We start from the raw sequence: 18805 nt of genomic DNA on the forward strand, positions 1-18805 counted from the left end.
AAAAGAAGAAAGATCATGTGGGATACCATCAAAAAGAATAACCTATGTGTAATTGGAATTCCAGCACAAGAAGAGACAAATAAAACCACAGAGAAAATAGTTGAAGATTTGTTGGATGAGTATTTCCCTGGTATGAAGAAAGATGAGAATATATCCATTCAAGAAGTCCAACAAACCCTAAACAGGATGGAACCCAAAAGAAAATTACCAAGACATCATCACCAAAGTCACCTAAACCAAAGACAAAGAAAGAATCCTGAAAGCAGTATAGGAAAAAATAAATGTTACCTACAAGGGGCAACCAACAAAACTAAGCTCAGATTTCACAGCAGAAACCAAGCAGGCGAGAAGACAATAAGATGGTATATATAAAACCCTGAAAGAAAACAAATTTCCAACCAAGAATTATATAGCCTGCAAAACTTTCCCTCAAATATGATGGCCAAATTAGAACATTTCCACATAAGCAGAAATTAAGGGAATTTGTTCAAACCAGACCAACCTTACAAGAGATGCTAAAAGGAGTCCTTTGGACAGTGAAGCAAGAACAGCAAACAACTGACCATTAACACACATGGTGACACAACCCAAAAACCAACCCAGCTATGAATGTATCCAAAGTAATAAGCCTACAAGATTGTAAACAGGGAACCAGAGATATCAATTGACAAATGAGGACAACTGTAAACCAAAAAGGGGGGAAAATTGTGTAGTTACAGAACTTCTAAATGGTAGGCAAATCAAGGCAATTTCAAGATTGAACAGACTGTTCTAAACTTGGGAAGAAAATTATAAATCACAGGGTAACCTCAAGAAAAATGACAAAACTTTTCATCAAAATAAAAAAGAGGACCAGAACAAATATTTATTGTTGTTGTTAGGTGTCATCAATTCATCTCTGATTCATAACAAGCCTATGCAAAGCAGAATGAAAGACTGTCTCATCCTGTGCCAGCCTCAATCCTTGCTATATCTGAGCCCATGTTGCAGCCAATGTATCTATCCATTTTATTGAGGGTCTTCACCTTCTTGACCCTCCACTTTACCAAGCACGATATCATTCTCCAGGGAATGGTTCCTTCTGACAACATGAGCAAAGTAGGTGAGATGACATCTGGCCACTCTCACTTCCAAGGAGCAGTCTGGCTGCACTTCCTCCAGGACAGATTGGTTAGTCATTTTAGACCATGATACTCTTAGCATTCTTCTCCAACACCACAATTCAAAAGCATCAACTCCTCTTCAGTCTTCCTTGTTCATTGTGCACCTCTCACATGCATAAGAGGCAATTGAAAACACCATGGCTTGGGTTAGGTGCATCTTAGTCCTTAAGGAGACATCTTTGCTTTCCATCACTTGAAAGAGGTCCTTTGCAGCAGATTTGCATGATGCAATATGTCCTGATGTCTTGACTGCTGCTTCCATTGGTGTTGATTCTTGAGTCAAGTAATATGAAATCCTTGACAACTTCAATCTTTTCTCCATCCACTGGGAAGCTGTTTATTGGACCAGTGGTGAGGATTTGTGTTTTCTTTATATTGAGTTGTAATCCATACTGCAGAGTGTAGTTTTTAATCTTCATCAGTAACTGCTTCAAGTCATCCTCACTTTCAGCAAGCAAAGTTGTGTCATCTACATATTTTAGGTTGTTACTGAGTCTTCCTCCAATCCTGATGTCATGTTCTTCTTCACATAATACAGCTTCTCAGATTATTTGCTCAGCATGCAAATTGAATAACCATGGTGAAAGGATACAACCTTGAAACACTCCCTTCTTGATTTTGTACCATGCAATATCCCCTTGTTCTGTTTGAATGACAGCCTCTTGATCTATGTATAGGTTCTTCATGAATACAATCAAGTATTCTGGAATTCCCATACTTCTCAATGTTATCCACAATTAGTATGATCCATACAATCAAATGCTTTTGCATAGTCAACAAAACAAAATTAAAAATCTTTCTGGTTTTCTTTGCCTTGAGCCAAGATCAATCTGACAGCAGCTGTGACATCCCTTGTTCCACGTCCTCTTCTGAATCCAGCTTGCATTTCTGGTAGCTGTCAATATTGTTGCAACTGTTTTTGAACTATCTTCAGTAAGATTTTACTTGCATGTGATATTAATGATACTGTTTAATAATTTACACATTCTGTGAGATCCCCTTTCTTTGGAATGGGTATAGATATGGATCTCTTCCAGTCAGTTGGCCAGGTAGCTGTCTTCCAAATCTCTTGACATAACTGAATGAGTGCCCCAAGCATGGCAAATGTTTGTTGAAACATCTCAGTGGGTATTCCATCAGTTCTTGGAGCCTTATTCTTTGTTAATTCCTTCAGTGAAGCTTTGACTTCTTCCTTCAGTACCATTGGCTTTTGATCATATGCCACCCCCTGAAATGGATGAACATCAACCAATTCTTTTTGGAACAGTTATTCTGTGTATTACTTCCATCTTCTTTTGATGCTTCCTGCATCATTCACTATTTTGCCCATAGAATCTTACAATATTGCAACTCAAGGCTTAATTATTTTCCTAAGTTCTTTCAGCTTGAGAAATGCCAACTGGGTTTTTCCCTTTTGGTTCTCGTACTCCAGGGTTTTGTGTGTTTCATTATAGTTATTGGCTTTATATGCTTGAGATGCTCTTTGAAATCTTCTGTTCTGCTCTTTGATCTTGTCATTTCTTCCATTTCCTTTAGCTACTCTCCACTCAACGACAAGTTTCAGAGTCTCTTCTGACATCCATTTTGGTCTTTTCTTCCTTTCTTTTCTTTTTAATGACCTCTTGCTTTTTTCATGGATTATTTTCTTGATGTCATCCCACAATTCGTCTTTTTTTCAGTCATTGGTGTTTAATACATCAAATCTATTCTTTAAATGGTCTCTAAATTGAGGAGGGATATTATCAAGGTCATATTTTGACTCTCATAGACTTATTTTAATTGTCTTCAACTTCAACTTGAACGTGCATATGAGCAGTTGATGGTCTGTTCCATGATCATCTTCTGGCCTTGTTTTAGCTGAAGATATTTAACTTCTCCATCACCTCTTGCCACAGATGTAGTTAATCTGATTCCTGTGAATTCCATCTGGTGAAATTCACATGTATATTCATCACTTATGTAGTTGAAAAAAAAGTATTTGCAATGAATATGTTGTTGGTGTTGCAAAATTCTAACATGTGATCTCGAGTTATTTCTATCACCAAAGCCATATTTTGCAATTACTGGTAACTCTTTGTTTCCATCTTTTCATTCCAGTCACCAGTGATAATCAACACACCTGATTTCATGTTCAATCAATTTCAGACTGCAGAAGTTAGTAGAAATCTTCAATATCCTCATTTTTTGGCTTTGGTGGTTGATGTATAAATCTGGAAAATAGTAGTATTAACTGGTCTTCCTTGTAGGAGTATGGACATTATCCTATCATTGATAGCACTGTGCTTCAAGACAGATCTTGAAACAGTCTTTGTGACGATGAATGCCACACCATTCCTCTTCAATTTGTCATTCCTGGCATAGTAGATCATATGGTTTTCTGATTCAAAATGGCCAAAACTAGTCCATTTCAGATCACTAATGCCTAGGATATCAATCTTTATGCATTCCATTTCATTTTTGACAACTTTCAATTTTCCTACATTGATATTTCATACATTCCATGTTCTGATTATTAATCGATGTTTGTATCTGTTTCTACTCATTTTGAGTCATGCCACATCAGCCAACGCAGGTCTCAAAAGCTTACTCTCCATATCATTAAGGTTGTCTCTACTCTGAGGAGTCAGCTCCTCCACAGTCAAATTTTGAGTGCCTTCTGACCTGACAGGCTCATCTTCCTCCACTATATCAGACAATGTTCCAGGGCTATTCATAAAGTTTTCCAGTTATACACCAGACAGTGTTCCACTGCTATTCATAAGGTTTTCACAGGCCACTTCTTTGAGAAGTGGATGCCCTATTCCTCCTTCCAAGTCTGTCTAAGCCTGGAAGCTCCACTGAAACCTCTCCTGCTGGCATTTTGCAACACAATGGCATAGCCTTCAGTCTCACAGTAACACATAGCCACCACAGGATGACAAACTGAAGACAAGTTTGTCTCCCTTGTTGTTGTTGTTGTTGTTTGCCGTCGAGTCAGACCCAACTCATAGCGACCCCTTCTTGGGTTTCCGAGGCAGTATCATTACAGAAGTAGATTGCCCCATCTTCCTTCCGAGGAGTGGCTGGTGGGTTTGAACCACCAGCCTTCTGGTTAGCAGTCAAGTGCTGTAGCCACTATGCTACCAGAGCTCCCGTTAGTTGTTACTAAACCCTCTGTACCTGCCTGCCTCAGGCCCCTGCCTTAATATAGAGCCACACTCAAGCAGATAGCAGATTTCAAGCCCCATGTCTGCCTACCTTAGGCCCTGGCCTTAATTTAGAGCCACACCCAAGTAAAAAGCAGCCTCCAAGTCACAGGCCCACTTACCTCAGTCCCTGGTCTTAATAAAGAGCCACACACAAGCAAAATGCAGCCTCCAAGCCCCTTGCCCATCTACCTCAGGTCCCAGCCTTAAAAAAGGGCCACCTCCAAGCGAAAAGCAGCCTCTAAGCCCTACGCCTACTTACCTCAGTCTCTGACCTTAACGCAGAGCCACACCCAAGTGAAAAGTAGCCTCCAAGCCCCAGACCTGCCTACTTCAGGCCCTTCCTTTAATATAGAGTCACCAAACCAAAACCAAACTTGTTGTTGTTGTTGTTGTTTGCCGTCGAGTAGGCCCCGACTCATAGCGACCCCTCCTTTGGTTTCCGAGGCAGTATCACTACGGAAGTAGGATTGCCCAACTTTCCTTCCGAGGAGTGGCTGGTAGGTTTGAACCACCAGCCTTCTGGTGAGCAGTCAAGTGCCTTAGCCACTATGCTACCAGAGCTCCCAAAACCAAACTTACCACCATCAAATTGGATCCGACTCATAGTGACCCCTCCTTGGTTTCCGAGGCAGTATCACTGCAAAAGTAGATTACCCAACCTTCCTTCCGAGGAGTGGCTGGTAGATTTGAACTGCCAGCCTTCTGGTTAGCAATCAAATGCCTGAGGTACTAAGCCACCAGAGCCAGCCCCCAAGTGAAAAGCAACATCCAAACCCTGGGCCTGCCTACCTCAGGCCCTGGCCTTAATAGAGAGCCACATCCAAGTGAAAAGCAACCTCTAAGCCTCAGGCACAAATAATTAGCAAATACTAAAACAACAGCAAAGAAGGAAGTGATAATAAAATTAAAAAACCAAACAAGCTCAGAACAGAAAATTATATGGAAGAAAGAAATCAGCAAAATCATGAAAAAGCACATAACAAAACAACAGCAGCAAATTCATACTTGTCAATAATTACACTGCCCAAAGAGTAAAAAAAAGAACTGACAGATTGGGAAAAAAACATTCGGCAACAACATATCTGACAAGGGACATATCTCTAAAATTTACAGAAAACTCCAACATCTTAACAACAAAAAGATTAGCAATCCAGTTAATAAATGGGCAGAAGACATAAATAAACACTTTGCCAAAGAAGATATTCAGGTGGCCAGCAAATACATGAAGAAATGTTCACGGTCATTAGTCATCAGAGAGATAGAAATCAAAACAACAATGAGATACCACCCCAGCACTAATGTCAAAGTTCAACAAGACAGAAAATAACAAATGCTGGTGAGGATGTGCAGAGATTGGGAGTCTCATATACTGCTGGTGGGACTATAAAATAATATAATCACTGTGGAAAGCAATATAGCAATTCCTTAAAAAGCTGAAGTTAGAAATACCATTTGACCCAGCAATCTCATTACTATGTATATATCCTAAAGAAGTGAGAGCCAGGACAAGAACAGATATATGCACACTCATGTTCATTGCAGCACTATTTATAATAGCAAAAAGATGGAAACCACCTAGATGCCCATCAACAGAAGAATGGCAGACCAAATTATAGTACATACACACCATGGAATACTGTGCAATGCTAAAGAATAATGTAGAATCTGCAAAACACCACATAACATGGATGGACTTGGAGGATATTATGCTGAGTGAAATAAGCCAATCACAGAAGGACAGATACAGTATTAGTTCATTATTGTAAAAAGTCAAGGAAAGGTTTAAATATAGAAGGAAGCTTTCTTTCTTGGTTACCAGGGGTGGGAGAGGAGGGGAGGAAACACTATAAATTAAAAACAAACAAACAAACAAACAAAAATTCATTGACCCAAACTCACTGCCGTAGAGTCAAATTCAACTCATAGCAACCTCCCCCGTCACCCACCTTGGGTTTCTGAGGCAGTATCACCACAGAAGTAAATTGCCCAATCTTCCTTCTGAGGAGTGCCCAGTGCATTTCACTTTAGTTTTGTGTATTTCACTGTATATGAATTTTATTTCAATAAAATAAATGTTTTTGAAAAACAGAGTTATATCTTTAGATACATTTCAGTCGATGATCCATTTTGAGCTAATTTTCATGCATGGTGTGTGGTTAGAGTCTAAGTTCATCACATTGATGTGGATATCCAATTGTGCTAGAACTATTATTTGAAAAGATTATACTTTCCCCCATTAAATGACTTTGACACTTTGGTTGTATGTGTTTGTTCATACCTTTTTGTATAGTTTGTAATATTTTGTTGGGAGCCTGATGTTTTATTTAAGACCCCAGACAGTTGTTTGCCATTGAGTTAATTCTGATTTATTGTGATTGTGGTGGTTATGTTGTGTGTCAACTTGGCTGGGCCTGGTTGAGAGGTTGGGCAGCTGGTGGTAGTTATTTCCCAAGATGAGACTGGCAGTCAACTCCATGGTGGAATCTACCACAAGCAGCTGAGTAGCTGTCTTTGGGATGTGGTCTGCTTCTCGTATAGAAGGAGATGCCTTGGGAATGGTTTCTAGCCTATGGCATGCTTGGACCCTACATATAGCCATGTCCGATCTTGGGACTTATAAAGACTTAAATTAATGGCCTGCCATGTGGTTTGGTAACACTGGGACTGTGCCTTTTTTACTTGTCAACCTTGGGGCTCTCAGCCTCAGCAGCTAGCAACTGTCTGAGTGAAGAAACACCTTTAGCTCCAGTGAGCTGGAAGCAGGAAGCAGAGCTGGACCCCAAGGTTGAGGGGCTTTCACCCAGCCACTAGAGCCTGGCACTTTGAACTTGGAGTTAAAGACTCCAAATTGTAAGAATAAACTCCTGTTTGTTAAGGCCATTCCATTTGTGGTATATTCCTTTCAAAGTGGCACTAGGTAACCGGAACAGTGATCTGTGAAACAGAGTAGAACTGCCCACAGCACTTCCAATGTTGTACAGAAGCAGATTGGCACAACTTTGTCCTGATGAATGAATATAGTTTCAAGCCACAGACCTTTTTAATCACCGCAGAGCACTTTAATCACTGTACTATGAGGGCTTCTTAGTATCTATATTTTATGTTTAGAAGTGAGCATGCTTTTCCTTCTGCTAGGTGTTTAATGTGGGCTTTGTGTTAGTCTCTTCAGGAATCAGCCTAGGTTTGAAGTTTGTTGTTATTATATTTTTTTATTGCTCTGAGGGCTTCAAATTTCTTTAGTATTATTGTGTTTGTCTCTTTGCTTGGCTTTGGATCTTCTCTTTACCCTGCTTCAAGACAGTCTTCAAGATGTATTTTACTGTTCTTTACATTGCTGCTTGTTAGTGTGATGGTTAGTCACAGAAGTGGGTTTCCTCTAATAGCTAACCCTAAACAATCCTAGGTCCTAGGCAAACACTACTAACTTGATCTTAGAAGTATGGCCTCTTCAGTGTTCCTTTCCCTCTTTCAGAAGCCCATATCGCTGTCCCTTACCTAGGGATATAACTTCTCTTTCTCCCTTACTTCCCTCTTGCAGTTTCAGTGCAGTACATCAGTGCCCTCAGGCTGGGGTTTTGATGCACTTATCTTGCATATTAAGGCTTCTGCTTCTTAGAAGAGATGGAAACGATTGTGGCATCCTTTCCCTGCTCACTTGCAGTGAAATTCCACTGGTGCCCTAGGTGGCTATGATTCCCCAGCTCCAACAGGTTACCTCTGTGAGCTTCGTCAGATTTCTCCTTGGTCTCTCTGTGAAGGGAGATTCCTGGAGGAAAAGTATGCAAGAGGCTACAACCCACCAGATCTGCAGCCCCGAGGGGCTTCATACCTTCTCATTAGCCCACAGTTGGCCTTTAGCAATTTATTAAGAAAGTTTAATTGACTCTTCTTATCAATGGCTCAGCCCCAGGCTCAAGTACCCAGGTCCTCTTTCTCCTTGCTTCTGTTTCTCTTTTGATTCTATATTGTTAACCTAGTACTTCAGTTTTCTGAAATTCTTCTTGTTTTTTCTTGTCACATGGATAAGACAAATACTCTTCCTAGCTATACAACTTCATTTTGAAACTAAAAGATTATATTTCCTATTAAACATCAGATCTGCAATTCAGGCAGTATCAAAAATAACACAGTAAGTCCCAGCTTTTTGTCTTTGGCTTGATTCTCTAGAGTAGCAAAACTATTGAATTGTATAAATAAATATATAGAAAAAGATTTATTTCCAAGTAATGACTCATGTAATTGTGGAAGGCTGGCAAGTCCTAAATTCATAGGTCAGGCAGCAGTCTGGAGGCTCTTCCTGATACGTTTGGTAGGAAGGGCTGAAAAACCCAAAATCTGCATGTCAGGGGACTGGTTGCTTCTTCATCATGTCCCAAGAACAGGAGATCAAAGGATGAAGAGACGAACTCAGGATCAACTGCTGTATCTGAGAGAGAGAGAGCTTTGTCAGAACATTTGAATAAACTGGATGCAGGTCATACTCCCAAAGAAACTCTCCTTTCAACTAATTGGCTGCTGAAAGCAGATCACAAAATGGAGAATGATTATGTAATATTTTCCAAACCACTGAGAATCATGGCCTAGCCAAGTTGGCACAAACCTTTATATAATCTGTTCCTAAGAGACAAATACTAATTTGGTAAAGGGTATCTTCATTTCCTCCATTTATCTTGTTCTAAATATTACATTTTAAAAGATAAATAACTCACTTCATTACTGAATCAAATAGCATACTAAGTGTAATTAGAAATATTGCTGGTCAGTGATCACTATGTTACCAGAGCTTCTGAGGTCAGTGATCAAAAGCAGTGTTCAATTACATTTTCCAAATATATTTTGATTCTACTTAGCAAATTCTAAACACACTACTGTTCAGTGATTTAATAAATGCAAATAAAAATCATCTTTTCATTTTGTAGTCCTGTGATATATGTTGAATTAACATAAAAGCATGTTGTTGTGACTGTTCAAGAATTATGTTTTTAATTAGAAGGAAGCAAACTGCAAAAGGCTCTTAAGTCCAGTCTGTTCGCTTATCAAGTTTAATCAAAACTTTCCAAGTGCACTGGCTCTTCTTACAGAATTAAACAGAAATTCTCATGAGAAAATATTTTTCTTGCAAAGCTGCAATATCATTTTCTGATTTTTAGTTCTTTTTTTTTTTTTTCATTTCCTCTCAAGTTCAATCCAGAAATAGCAGCTAAGGCAATAATCATATATTGTGTTAAGTTTCATAAATCCATTCCCTAAACTTAATCTCCTTGGCTTACCCTGCATGGTTAGGGCCTGCTTTAATGCTCTAATAAGAGTCAGTTAACTCCAGTGAGAGCTGTTGTTGTTAGTTGCCACTGAGTCAGCGCCAACTAAAGGTGAGCCCATACAGAACAGAACAAAAGATTGATTCCTGTGCCATCTTCACAATCATTGGTATGTTCAAGTTCTTTGTTGCAGCCACTGTGTATTTTGAGTGCTTTCTATACTAGGAGACCCATGTCTCAGAACTACATTGGACAATGCTCTGTTGTGATCATTGGATACTTTTCAGAAGTAGATGACAAGGCCTTTCTTCCCAGCCTGTCTTATTCTGGAAGCTAAGCTGAAAATTGTCTACTATGGGTGATCTTGCTGGTATTTGAAATACCAGTGGCAGGAAATCATAGAAATACTTAGGCCTCCACAATGTGGCAAACTAACAGATGAATGATGGTGAGCTAGTGATTCCAAAGCACTGCTCTGTCCCTAAACATATATAGTCAGTCCCTAAACCAGTGAGATACATTGATTCTAACTTTAGTCCTGATCATCCTTTGTGATCCAAATATTGTCTTTTTTTATGTTTATTTATCTTTTCAGTGAAAAATTTAATAAAAAATAATCACTTGATTTTATTCAATAAGTATATACATAAGTCACTTTGTTCAATATCTATTGGTTCTTTTTTAAAGTGACAATTTTCTTGCCTCAAGTTGAGCATAGGTCATTGGATGACCCTCCAAACTTCTGTGGCACTGGGATAAGTATGTATTGTTTGCACTGAATACATGACATTGTGATTGTTTCTTTAGATGAAAGGAAGGGCAAGAAAATAAATTGATTGGATTTGATGCTTCTTTGGATTGCATCTGTAACTTGTGTTTAGGTCCATTAGCTTTAGGAAGTAGAGTCCCCTAAGGTATGAAAGGACACTATCAATGCAGGAAATATTATTTGAATTTGGCTCTTCAGCTCCCATGACTCTGGGTTTTCCTGTCTGTCATGGGAAACCTACTCCCTTTCCCAAGTTAGTAAGAACCTTAATTTATTGCTGTGCTTTGATGACTGAAAATAAGAGATCTGATTCTGTTTCTTGGAAGCTGAATCTTTACTTCAACATGTGCAGTTCTTCTGTATTCTGACTGCCCTCTGTGTGGCAGTCCAATGCTACTTATGACTTTTATTTTCAGTAAAAAATTTTTAACCTGTCTGTATCATTCAATTCATTTCCACATAGTACAGTGATTTATTTACTTAGTAAATAATATACTGTTTGTAACACACTTGCACTCAAATCTCTCCAATCTCTTTTTTTCTCTTCCTTAGTGTGTAACTTTGGGCAAATTTCTCAACTTCTCTATGACTGAGTTCATAAGGTTCTTAGAGAGTTAAATAATCCATGCTAAGCATTTACAACAGAGCTTGCATATTGCAAGCTATGGAAAAAGGGCAAGGCCCTCAATGTGATGGATTGACACAGTGGCTTCAACAATGAGCTCAGGTATTGCAACTATTGTGAGGCTGTCAGAGGACCAGATGGTGTTTCACTTTGTTGTAAATAAGGTCGCTATGAGTCAGAGCCAACTCCACTGGCACATAACAACAAGAATTCTAGAACAACCTGGCACCCCTCCTCAGAGCTCCACATCTTCCATGAGCTTCTGACTTTGGATTTCTCCTGCCTGTTCCTCTCACCTGACTCTGCAGCTACTTTCCCTGTGTTACCTCAGCATACTCAGCTTATTCCCTCCTTCAACCTCCATGTAACCAGTTTCTTATGTTAAATTCTTTCTGCACAAAGACTGGAATGATGACTTTGTTTTTCAGATTGGATATTGATAATGGCATTCTCTTGGCCTGGAGCTTTTTTTCTTCTCATCTCCTCTCTCCTTTGTCCCTTAGTTAAACAATGTTGTGTGACCCTTCATTGCTTAGCTTGAAGATCTCTGATTAACCATCTGAAGAGAAGATGCATTTATTTGTGCATCCTCCAATTAGTTTTGTTCCTAAGATTTCTTTTAGTTGGTAATTGCTAACCAGAAAGCTGATGGTTCAAACCCACCAGCCACTCCTCGGAAAGAAGATGGGGCAATCTACTTCCGTAGTGATACTAACTCAGAAACCAAGGGAGGGGTCTCTATGAGTCGGGTCCGACTTGATGGCAAACAACAACAACAACAACATGTTATACTTAGTAAAGCTTTATGAAGGGAGCAAAAATATTCCTTCTTCATCTTTATGTTTCAGTCATCAACACAGTGCCAGGAACAAAGCATGCAATCACTAGGCATGTGCCCATCCAGTGAATATACTCCTCCACATATAACTCTTGGAACAATAAAATTCCTTCTTAGGACCTGCACTTTTCTGGGTAAAGCATGCTGCTTTTGTTGTGAAAATGAGTTATTTTCTCTGGTTTATTGAAGCACATTTTTTCCCCCACACTTAATATTAAAAATAGGTCTTGAAAAATAACATGACATTATTTAAATATCTTTTTAAGGAATCCAGAGCAGTAATTTTTCCTTTTGCTTTTTTAAAAATGGCATTAGTGTCAGTAAAGCAGTTAACTTCCTACATTATATCAATCAAGTTGGAAAAGCATAGCTACCAGTCTAAAAGAAAGTATAGTATATTGAATTCTGTTTTACATCATGACAGAAATATGCCTGAGTTTCAAGGGTCTTTCTCAGCAGCTTGGATTTGGGGAGAGAGATTTTTTATCCATTATCTTCAGTGTACATGCACACATCTGTACTTTGAAACATGTCTCATTTTTAAATACAGAATATTTCCCTTTGAAATATTTCTCTTTAATACAAGGTCTGGCCTTACAGATTGCAACTCTGATTTTCATCTAATGACAATATTTATTTCCTGCTCTACTACTTTTATTTATCTTACATTGTAGACAATCTTCTCGGAGAGACTATTATTTGTGAAATGTTGTGGAATCAACCAAATATGAAGAATGAGTCATATTACAAATGCATTTTAATATGTAAGGATACAATCTTCTCACTATGAAAGATACTATGGAACAGTCCTCAGAGCCCACTCATGCCTCACTTTTATCTACTGATGTGATGAGACAGCCTTACACTCTTTCTCTTGCCCATAACAGGCTGAATCAGTCTATATATGATCTATATCTATATCCTTCTCCCCAAAACTTTCTACCCTTGATTTCTTGATCTCTACTCTTTCTTCCTAAGTAATTTCAATCAATTTATTTTGACAGTTCAAGTTTCTCCCAAATGTTCATTACTCTCAAATACCTATCTCTATCACGGACAGATAACGAATAGAGATAGGTATTTGAGAGTAATGAACATTTGGGAGAAACTTGAACTGTCAAAATAAATTGATTGAAATTACTTAGGAAGAAAGAGTAGAGATCAAGAAATCAAGGGTAGAAAGTTTTGGGGAGAAGGATATAGATATAGATCATATATAGACTGATTCAGCCTGTTATGGGCAAGAGAAAGTGTAAGGCTGGGAGCTCTGGTAGCATAGTGCCTAAGGCACTTGACTGCTAACCAGGAGGCTGGCGGTTCAAACCCACCAGCCACTCCTCAGGAAGGAAGGTTGGGCAATCCTACTTCCATAGTGATAACTGCCTCAGAAACCCAAGGAGGGGTCGCTAGGAGTCGGGGCGACTCTATGGCAAATAACAACAATAACAACATTCCTGAGATGTTTCTCTTTCCTGCTATTCTCTTGCCTTAGGCTATCAGTGCCTGTCAACAATCTTTATACCTGAGGCTTACCTTGCATGCTCTGTCTCTCCATGCTGAATTCCCTTCTCTGCTTTGGATCCTATAGCATGGAAATATCATTCCACATATTGCTTATTTCCTTCTGCTTTGCCTTTGAGAGGTCACAGATATTGATCATCAAACATCTACACTGTCTACTTCCAAGACCACCATGGTGGTTGCCCTTTTCTACCCTTTAGTGATTGGGATGGCCAATGGAGACTTTCATTTACCATGTGGGACATTCTAGGACTCTGGCCATGCACAGTGGCAACATCCAAGTTGGTGGCTGCTTTGACACCCAGAGTGCATGTGTAACTATGTAAACCAGAGTTACCTACTCTGATAGTTAAGGTTGTTGTCAACTTGGCTGGGCCTAGTTCAGTGGTTGGGCATTTGGATGTAATTATTCCCCATGGTGAGGCTGGTAATCAACTCCATGGTGGAATTTACTGGAGCAGCTAAAGAGCTGCTTTAGGGATGTGGATTGCATCCAGTATATAAGAAGGAACTTTGAGGAAAGTCTTCAGTTGATGGCATACTTGAATCCTGCATGTAGTTTAGTCATTATTCAGTAGCTGTCATCTTGCCCTGGCAATCTTAGGACTTTTAATGGACTTGAATTAATGGCCTGTATGTGGTTTGGTAGTATCAGAACTATGTCTTTTCACTTGTTGGCCCTGGGTTTGTCAGCTTCAGCAGCTAGCAGCTGCCTGAATGAAAAGATGCCTCTAGCTTCAATAGGCCAGAAGCAAGAGGTAGAACTGAATCCCAAGGTCAAGGGGCTTTCAGCCAGCCCATAGAGCTTGGCACCTAGAGCTGAGACTTCTAACCTTTAAAATTGTAAGAGAATAATCCCCTGTTTGTGAAAGCCATCCCATGGTGCCATAGTACCTAAGGCATTTGACTGCTAACCAGAAGGCTGGCAGCTCAAACCCACCAGCCACTCCTCAGAAGGAAGATTGGGCAATCTACTTCTGTAGAGATACTACCTCAGAAACCCTAAGAGGGGTCACTATGAGTCAAGACTGACTCGACCGCAGTGAGTTTGTTTTTTACTTGGTAGGTAAACAAAACAACTACCAACCAGTGAAAGATGTGTATCATTCAGGAGAAATAAATTTTTATTGTTTTAAGTCACTGAATTTGGGGGTTATTTATTATTTCAAGGGAGACTCTGGGTGGTGCAAATGGTTAAGTTGTTTGGTTACTAACCAAAGGGTAGAGGTTCAGATTGGCACAGAGTTTGCCTCAGAAAAAGGCATGACACCTATTCTGAAAAATCAACCATTGAAAACTCTATGAAGTGCAATTCTGCTAAGACACACATGAGGTTTCCATGAGTTGGAGTTGACAACTATCATTTTCATTTTATTATTTCAATGCTTATCTTGGATAACACACAGTTATTTAAATCATATTCACTTCTAAATCACACATATTTTAAAGACAGGGACATTATCTTTTACATTTTTAAACCACCCACCTTGGGGTTCTATCCAGTAGCTGCTCAAGAACTTTGCATTGAGATGTATTCAATGAAACCGCAAACCACACAGTAAAGAAAAGTGTAAGTATTTATAGGGAAAATTTGTCTTTTTCAGCCTATAAAATGAAATACAACTAGGATGCAGTTAGGTGGTTTTTGGCAATGTTTAAGCTGTAGCTAAGTATATAGTATTGGAGCTCTGGTAGCATAGAGGCTAAGGCACTTGACTGCTAACCAGAAGGCTGGCGGTTCAAACCCACCAGCCACTCCTAGGAAGGAAGGCTGGGCAATCCTACTTCCGTAGTGATACTGCCTCGGAAACCCAAGGAGGGGTCGCTATGAGTCGGGGCCGACTCGACGGCACATAACAACAACAACAGTATTGTGTGCATTTTCCAAAATGAAAATAAATTCTGCTGATTTTACTGAAAGAAAGCTTTGTTTTTCTGACACAATTATTTCTCAGGACAATACAAAACGATTTATTATATTGTTAAGTGATTGTTTAATTTTTTTAAAAATGGACAGGTTTTTTTTTTGTTTGTTTCGTTCAGTAAATGCTCAACTTTGAATTAATACAGTCCAGCTATGAGAAAGATATTTTCTATGGAGTGAGCAGCTTTTTTTTTCCCAAAGACAACAAAGCTTCTGTTCAGGGTAAATTGATGTTCCTTGTATATTATCCTTACTAAAGTGATGTAAAAGATAAATCTTGGCCAATTGAACCAAGAATGGTTGAAATCCTAGACAGGAAAGGTATGATTCACACACAGGCTGGAGACGGAGCCTGAGAGGTGACTTCATGGCCTTTAAAAAGAGTATCATACAAAAGAGATCTGAAACTTAGGGTAAGATGGCCAAGACCCCCATAAGGTTGTCTGTAGATTCTTTTAGATTTTCTGCACAATCTATTCTGGGAAGTCAAGTGCCAATGCAGAGAAAGCAAGAATCAGGAATCATCACACAGAATCATAGGGTGAGAACAGGAATCGAGTATGAGGTCAAGATTTTGAGACTGGGTAGGAAGCAGGCCTGTCTGGGTTGCTCTTGAATCTCCCTTTGTGTCCTGATTGCCTACCAGGATGTGTCTCGGAAAGCTTAGGAGGAAAAGAAAGAATACTTCATTGTACAATTATGTAAGAATTTGAAAACCATGAACTTTTATTATCACAGTGTACTTTCATAAAAACAAACCAGTTGGAAAGAAAGTAACCATATATAATCCTAAAAAAGTAAGCTAAAAAATCATAAAAGTTGAGCTATTCTGATATTATATCACCTCTTTTTTTTTTTTTTTTTTTTTCTGATTTAGGAAATATTAATGGCTGGTTCCCAGAAATGTCATTCTGTTTTAAAAGGAGCAGTAGCAGTGACCCTGCATTAATGCAAAAATAAAATGTAATTTAATTTCAAGATCTTGTTTCACAGTTGTTATTACCTTTGGAAATCAATGACATTTTTGTATTTTACTCAACTGTTCAGACTTCTCTCTTGATTTACTGCTCTCTCATCACTCTCCAGATGGTGAATGGTGAAGTAAACCAGTGCTTGATCTGATGATATCTGCATCAGCTCTTCTCACAAATTCTGGGACTCTTGGAGATTTTAAATGTGCTGATAAATGTGCTGATTTCTCTTTAGACACAGCAAATTTGTATTCATATTAAATGACTTAACTTCAAGGTTTTATTTATTTATTTTTTAACACTTCAAAGGGAAGAAAATATTACAAATTCAAGTTTTAATAGAAAATGCTATAGTTTATAATGACTGATACTGAATTTAAAAATAGTTTTATAGAATTAATTAACCTTGATTCACAAGTGCTCATTTTATACCTGGCATGACAGAGGCAAATTAAATCCAATTGCATTTATACTTAATAATTAGAGTGACTCTCAAGTTCAAGAAAAAAAAAAAAAGAAAAAACTAAGTTATGAGGTCTGTGTCAGATTTTTCAATATAAGTAGCAAACTGATGTATAAACTTGTTTTAAAAATATAAAGTTTACACATTTTAGTTCAAATAAATTTGTTTAAGACATAGCCATCAAGATGCTTAGACTTTAGAAAATGTGAAAAAATCTAGGGCAAGATGCAAGTCAGGACAGTATGTGTTCTGTTTCATCATCTTAATAGAAGGAATGATCTTCAACACTTCTGTTATATTATTCATCAGATGTTCTATTTCCTATGTTCCGAATTGCTTAATTTTATCCTCCCACATTCCATTTGTTCCATATAACAGGATCAACTCTATATTTTCAGTGATAGAGTCAAGAGAAGAATAAAGTGCTTAGGTATGACCATTTCCAGCAGCAAGACACACAATAAGCTTCTGGGCCTTTTCTGCCCCTGCCAATCTATCACTAATATCTGATTCTATTGGGCTGAGAATGACATTGCTGTCACAGTCAGCATCTTCTAGATCTGCTCATCAGAAGACTTGTTTGTTTTTTTGTGTTTTTCCCCAGAAAATGAGTAATAATATGTTTACCTATTTATTTCCTTGTCAGAGTGAGTTATTTGAGAATAATAACCATTATTTCTCACCATGCAGTCCCTAAATTCTAGCATTGTTTGTGGAACTGAGTACTTATATGTGTTTGCACAATGGCTTGATCAGTTTTTAAAAATTGAAAAAAGTAATATTTGATCCTGCAGTCTAAAAGATTATGCCAATGGTGCACACATTTGCTGTATATGCTTTAATAAAACTGCCATAGAAATATGGGATTAGCATCTGACTACCAACTTTCTATTTTGCCAAGTAACAGTATTAAAATCAATCAATCAATAAATAAGATAACTAAACCATTTCATTTACTGCCAAAATAATACTCATGCACACATACAGAATATAATTTTAGAATTTCAGAAGACACTCGTGGTTTTTCTTGTATTTATCCTCAATTGAATAATAGTATTGAAACTGTGGATCTGTGAAAAATTCTCTAGTTATAGTCTATTGTTGCTATAAGAAATTATCACAAACTAAGTGGCTTAAAATGTACAAAACTATTACAGTGCTGTTGGTCAAAAGTCCAACATGACTTTCATTAGGTTAAAATCAAAATCTTGTTTAAAATCAAATCAAGAAATAAGTTATTATTTATTTATTTATTTTTTTTGCCTTTTGCAGCTTCCTGTAGACTCATCTGGGAGCTCTGGTAGCATAGTGGCTAAGACATTTGCCTGCTAACCAGACGGCTGGCGGTTCAAACCCACCAGCCACTCCTTGGAATGAAGGTTGGGCAATCCTACTTCATAGTGATACTGCCTCAGAAACCCAAGGAGGGGTCGCTATGAGTCGGGGCCGACTCGATGGCACATAACAACAACAACATATACTCATCCACAGTGTTTTTTGTTTGTTTGTTTTGTTTTCTTATGTTTTTGTTTTGTTTTAATAACCATACTTGTTCCTTAATGCATGCCCTCTTCCAAGTCCTTCTTCCATTGTCACATTTCTCCCTCTGTCTGGACCCTCCCATTTGGAAGGACTTGATTAGATTTCCAGAAAAGGAGATGGATGTGGCCTGAAGAATTGGAGAAGGGAAAGCTGAAAAGTAGAAAAATCTGATGGCTAATTTCCTCTGGGAATTTTGTCTCAGTATCTGACTCCCGAGAGGGACCGGGTCTCCGGGAGCAAGGTAAGCATGGGTGTAGCACAGAGTAGCAGGCCAGAAGAACAGGAGAAAGGGGTAAAACCCAGGGGAGCCAAAGAGAAGAGCAAACAGCCGAAGGGATTAGGTGAGGAGGGGAAACTCAGGGACGCCCAAAGAAGCAGGCCAGAAGAGCAGGAGAAAGGGGATTAAAAGACAGGAAGCCAGACAGAGGAACAGACAGTCATAGGGACCCAGGTGAGGGGTTTAAGAGAGGTCTCTTATCTGTCTGTCGGTTTGTCCTACTGTGGTGACATGTAGATGTGAGTTTTGAGGCTGAGCCTCTGGTG

Source organism: Orycteropus afer, unplaced genomic scaffold (genome assembly GCF_000298275.1).
Source record: "Orycteropus afer afer isolate SDZICR_OR568_19922 unplaced genomic scaffold, OryAfe1.0 scaffold00146, whole genome shotgun sequence".
NCBI classification, from domain to species: Eukaryota; Metazoa; Chordata; class Mammalia; order Tubulidentata; family Orycteropodidae; genus Orycteropus; species Orycteropus afer.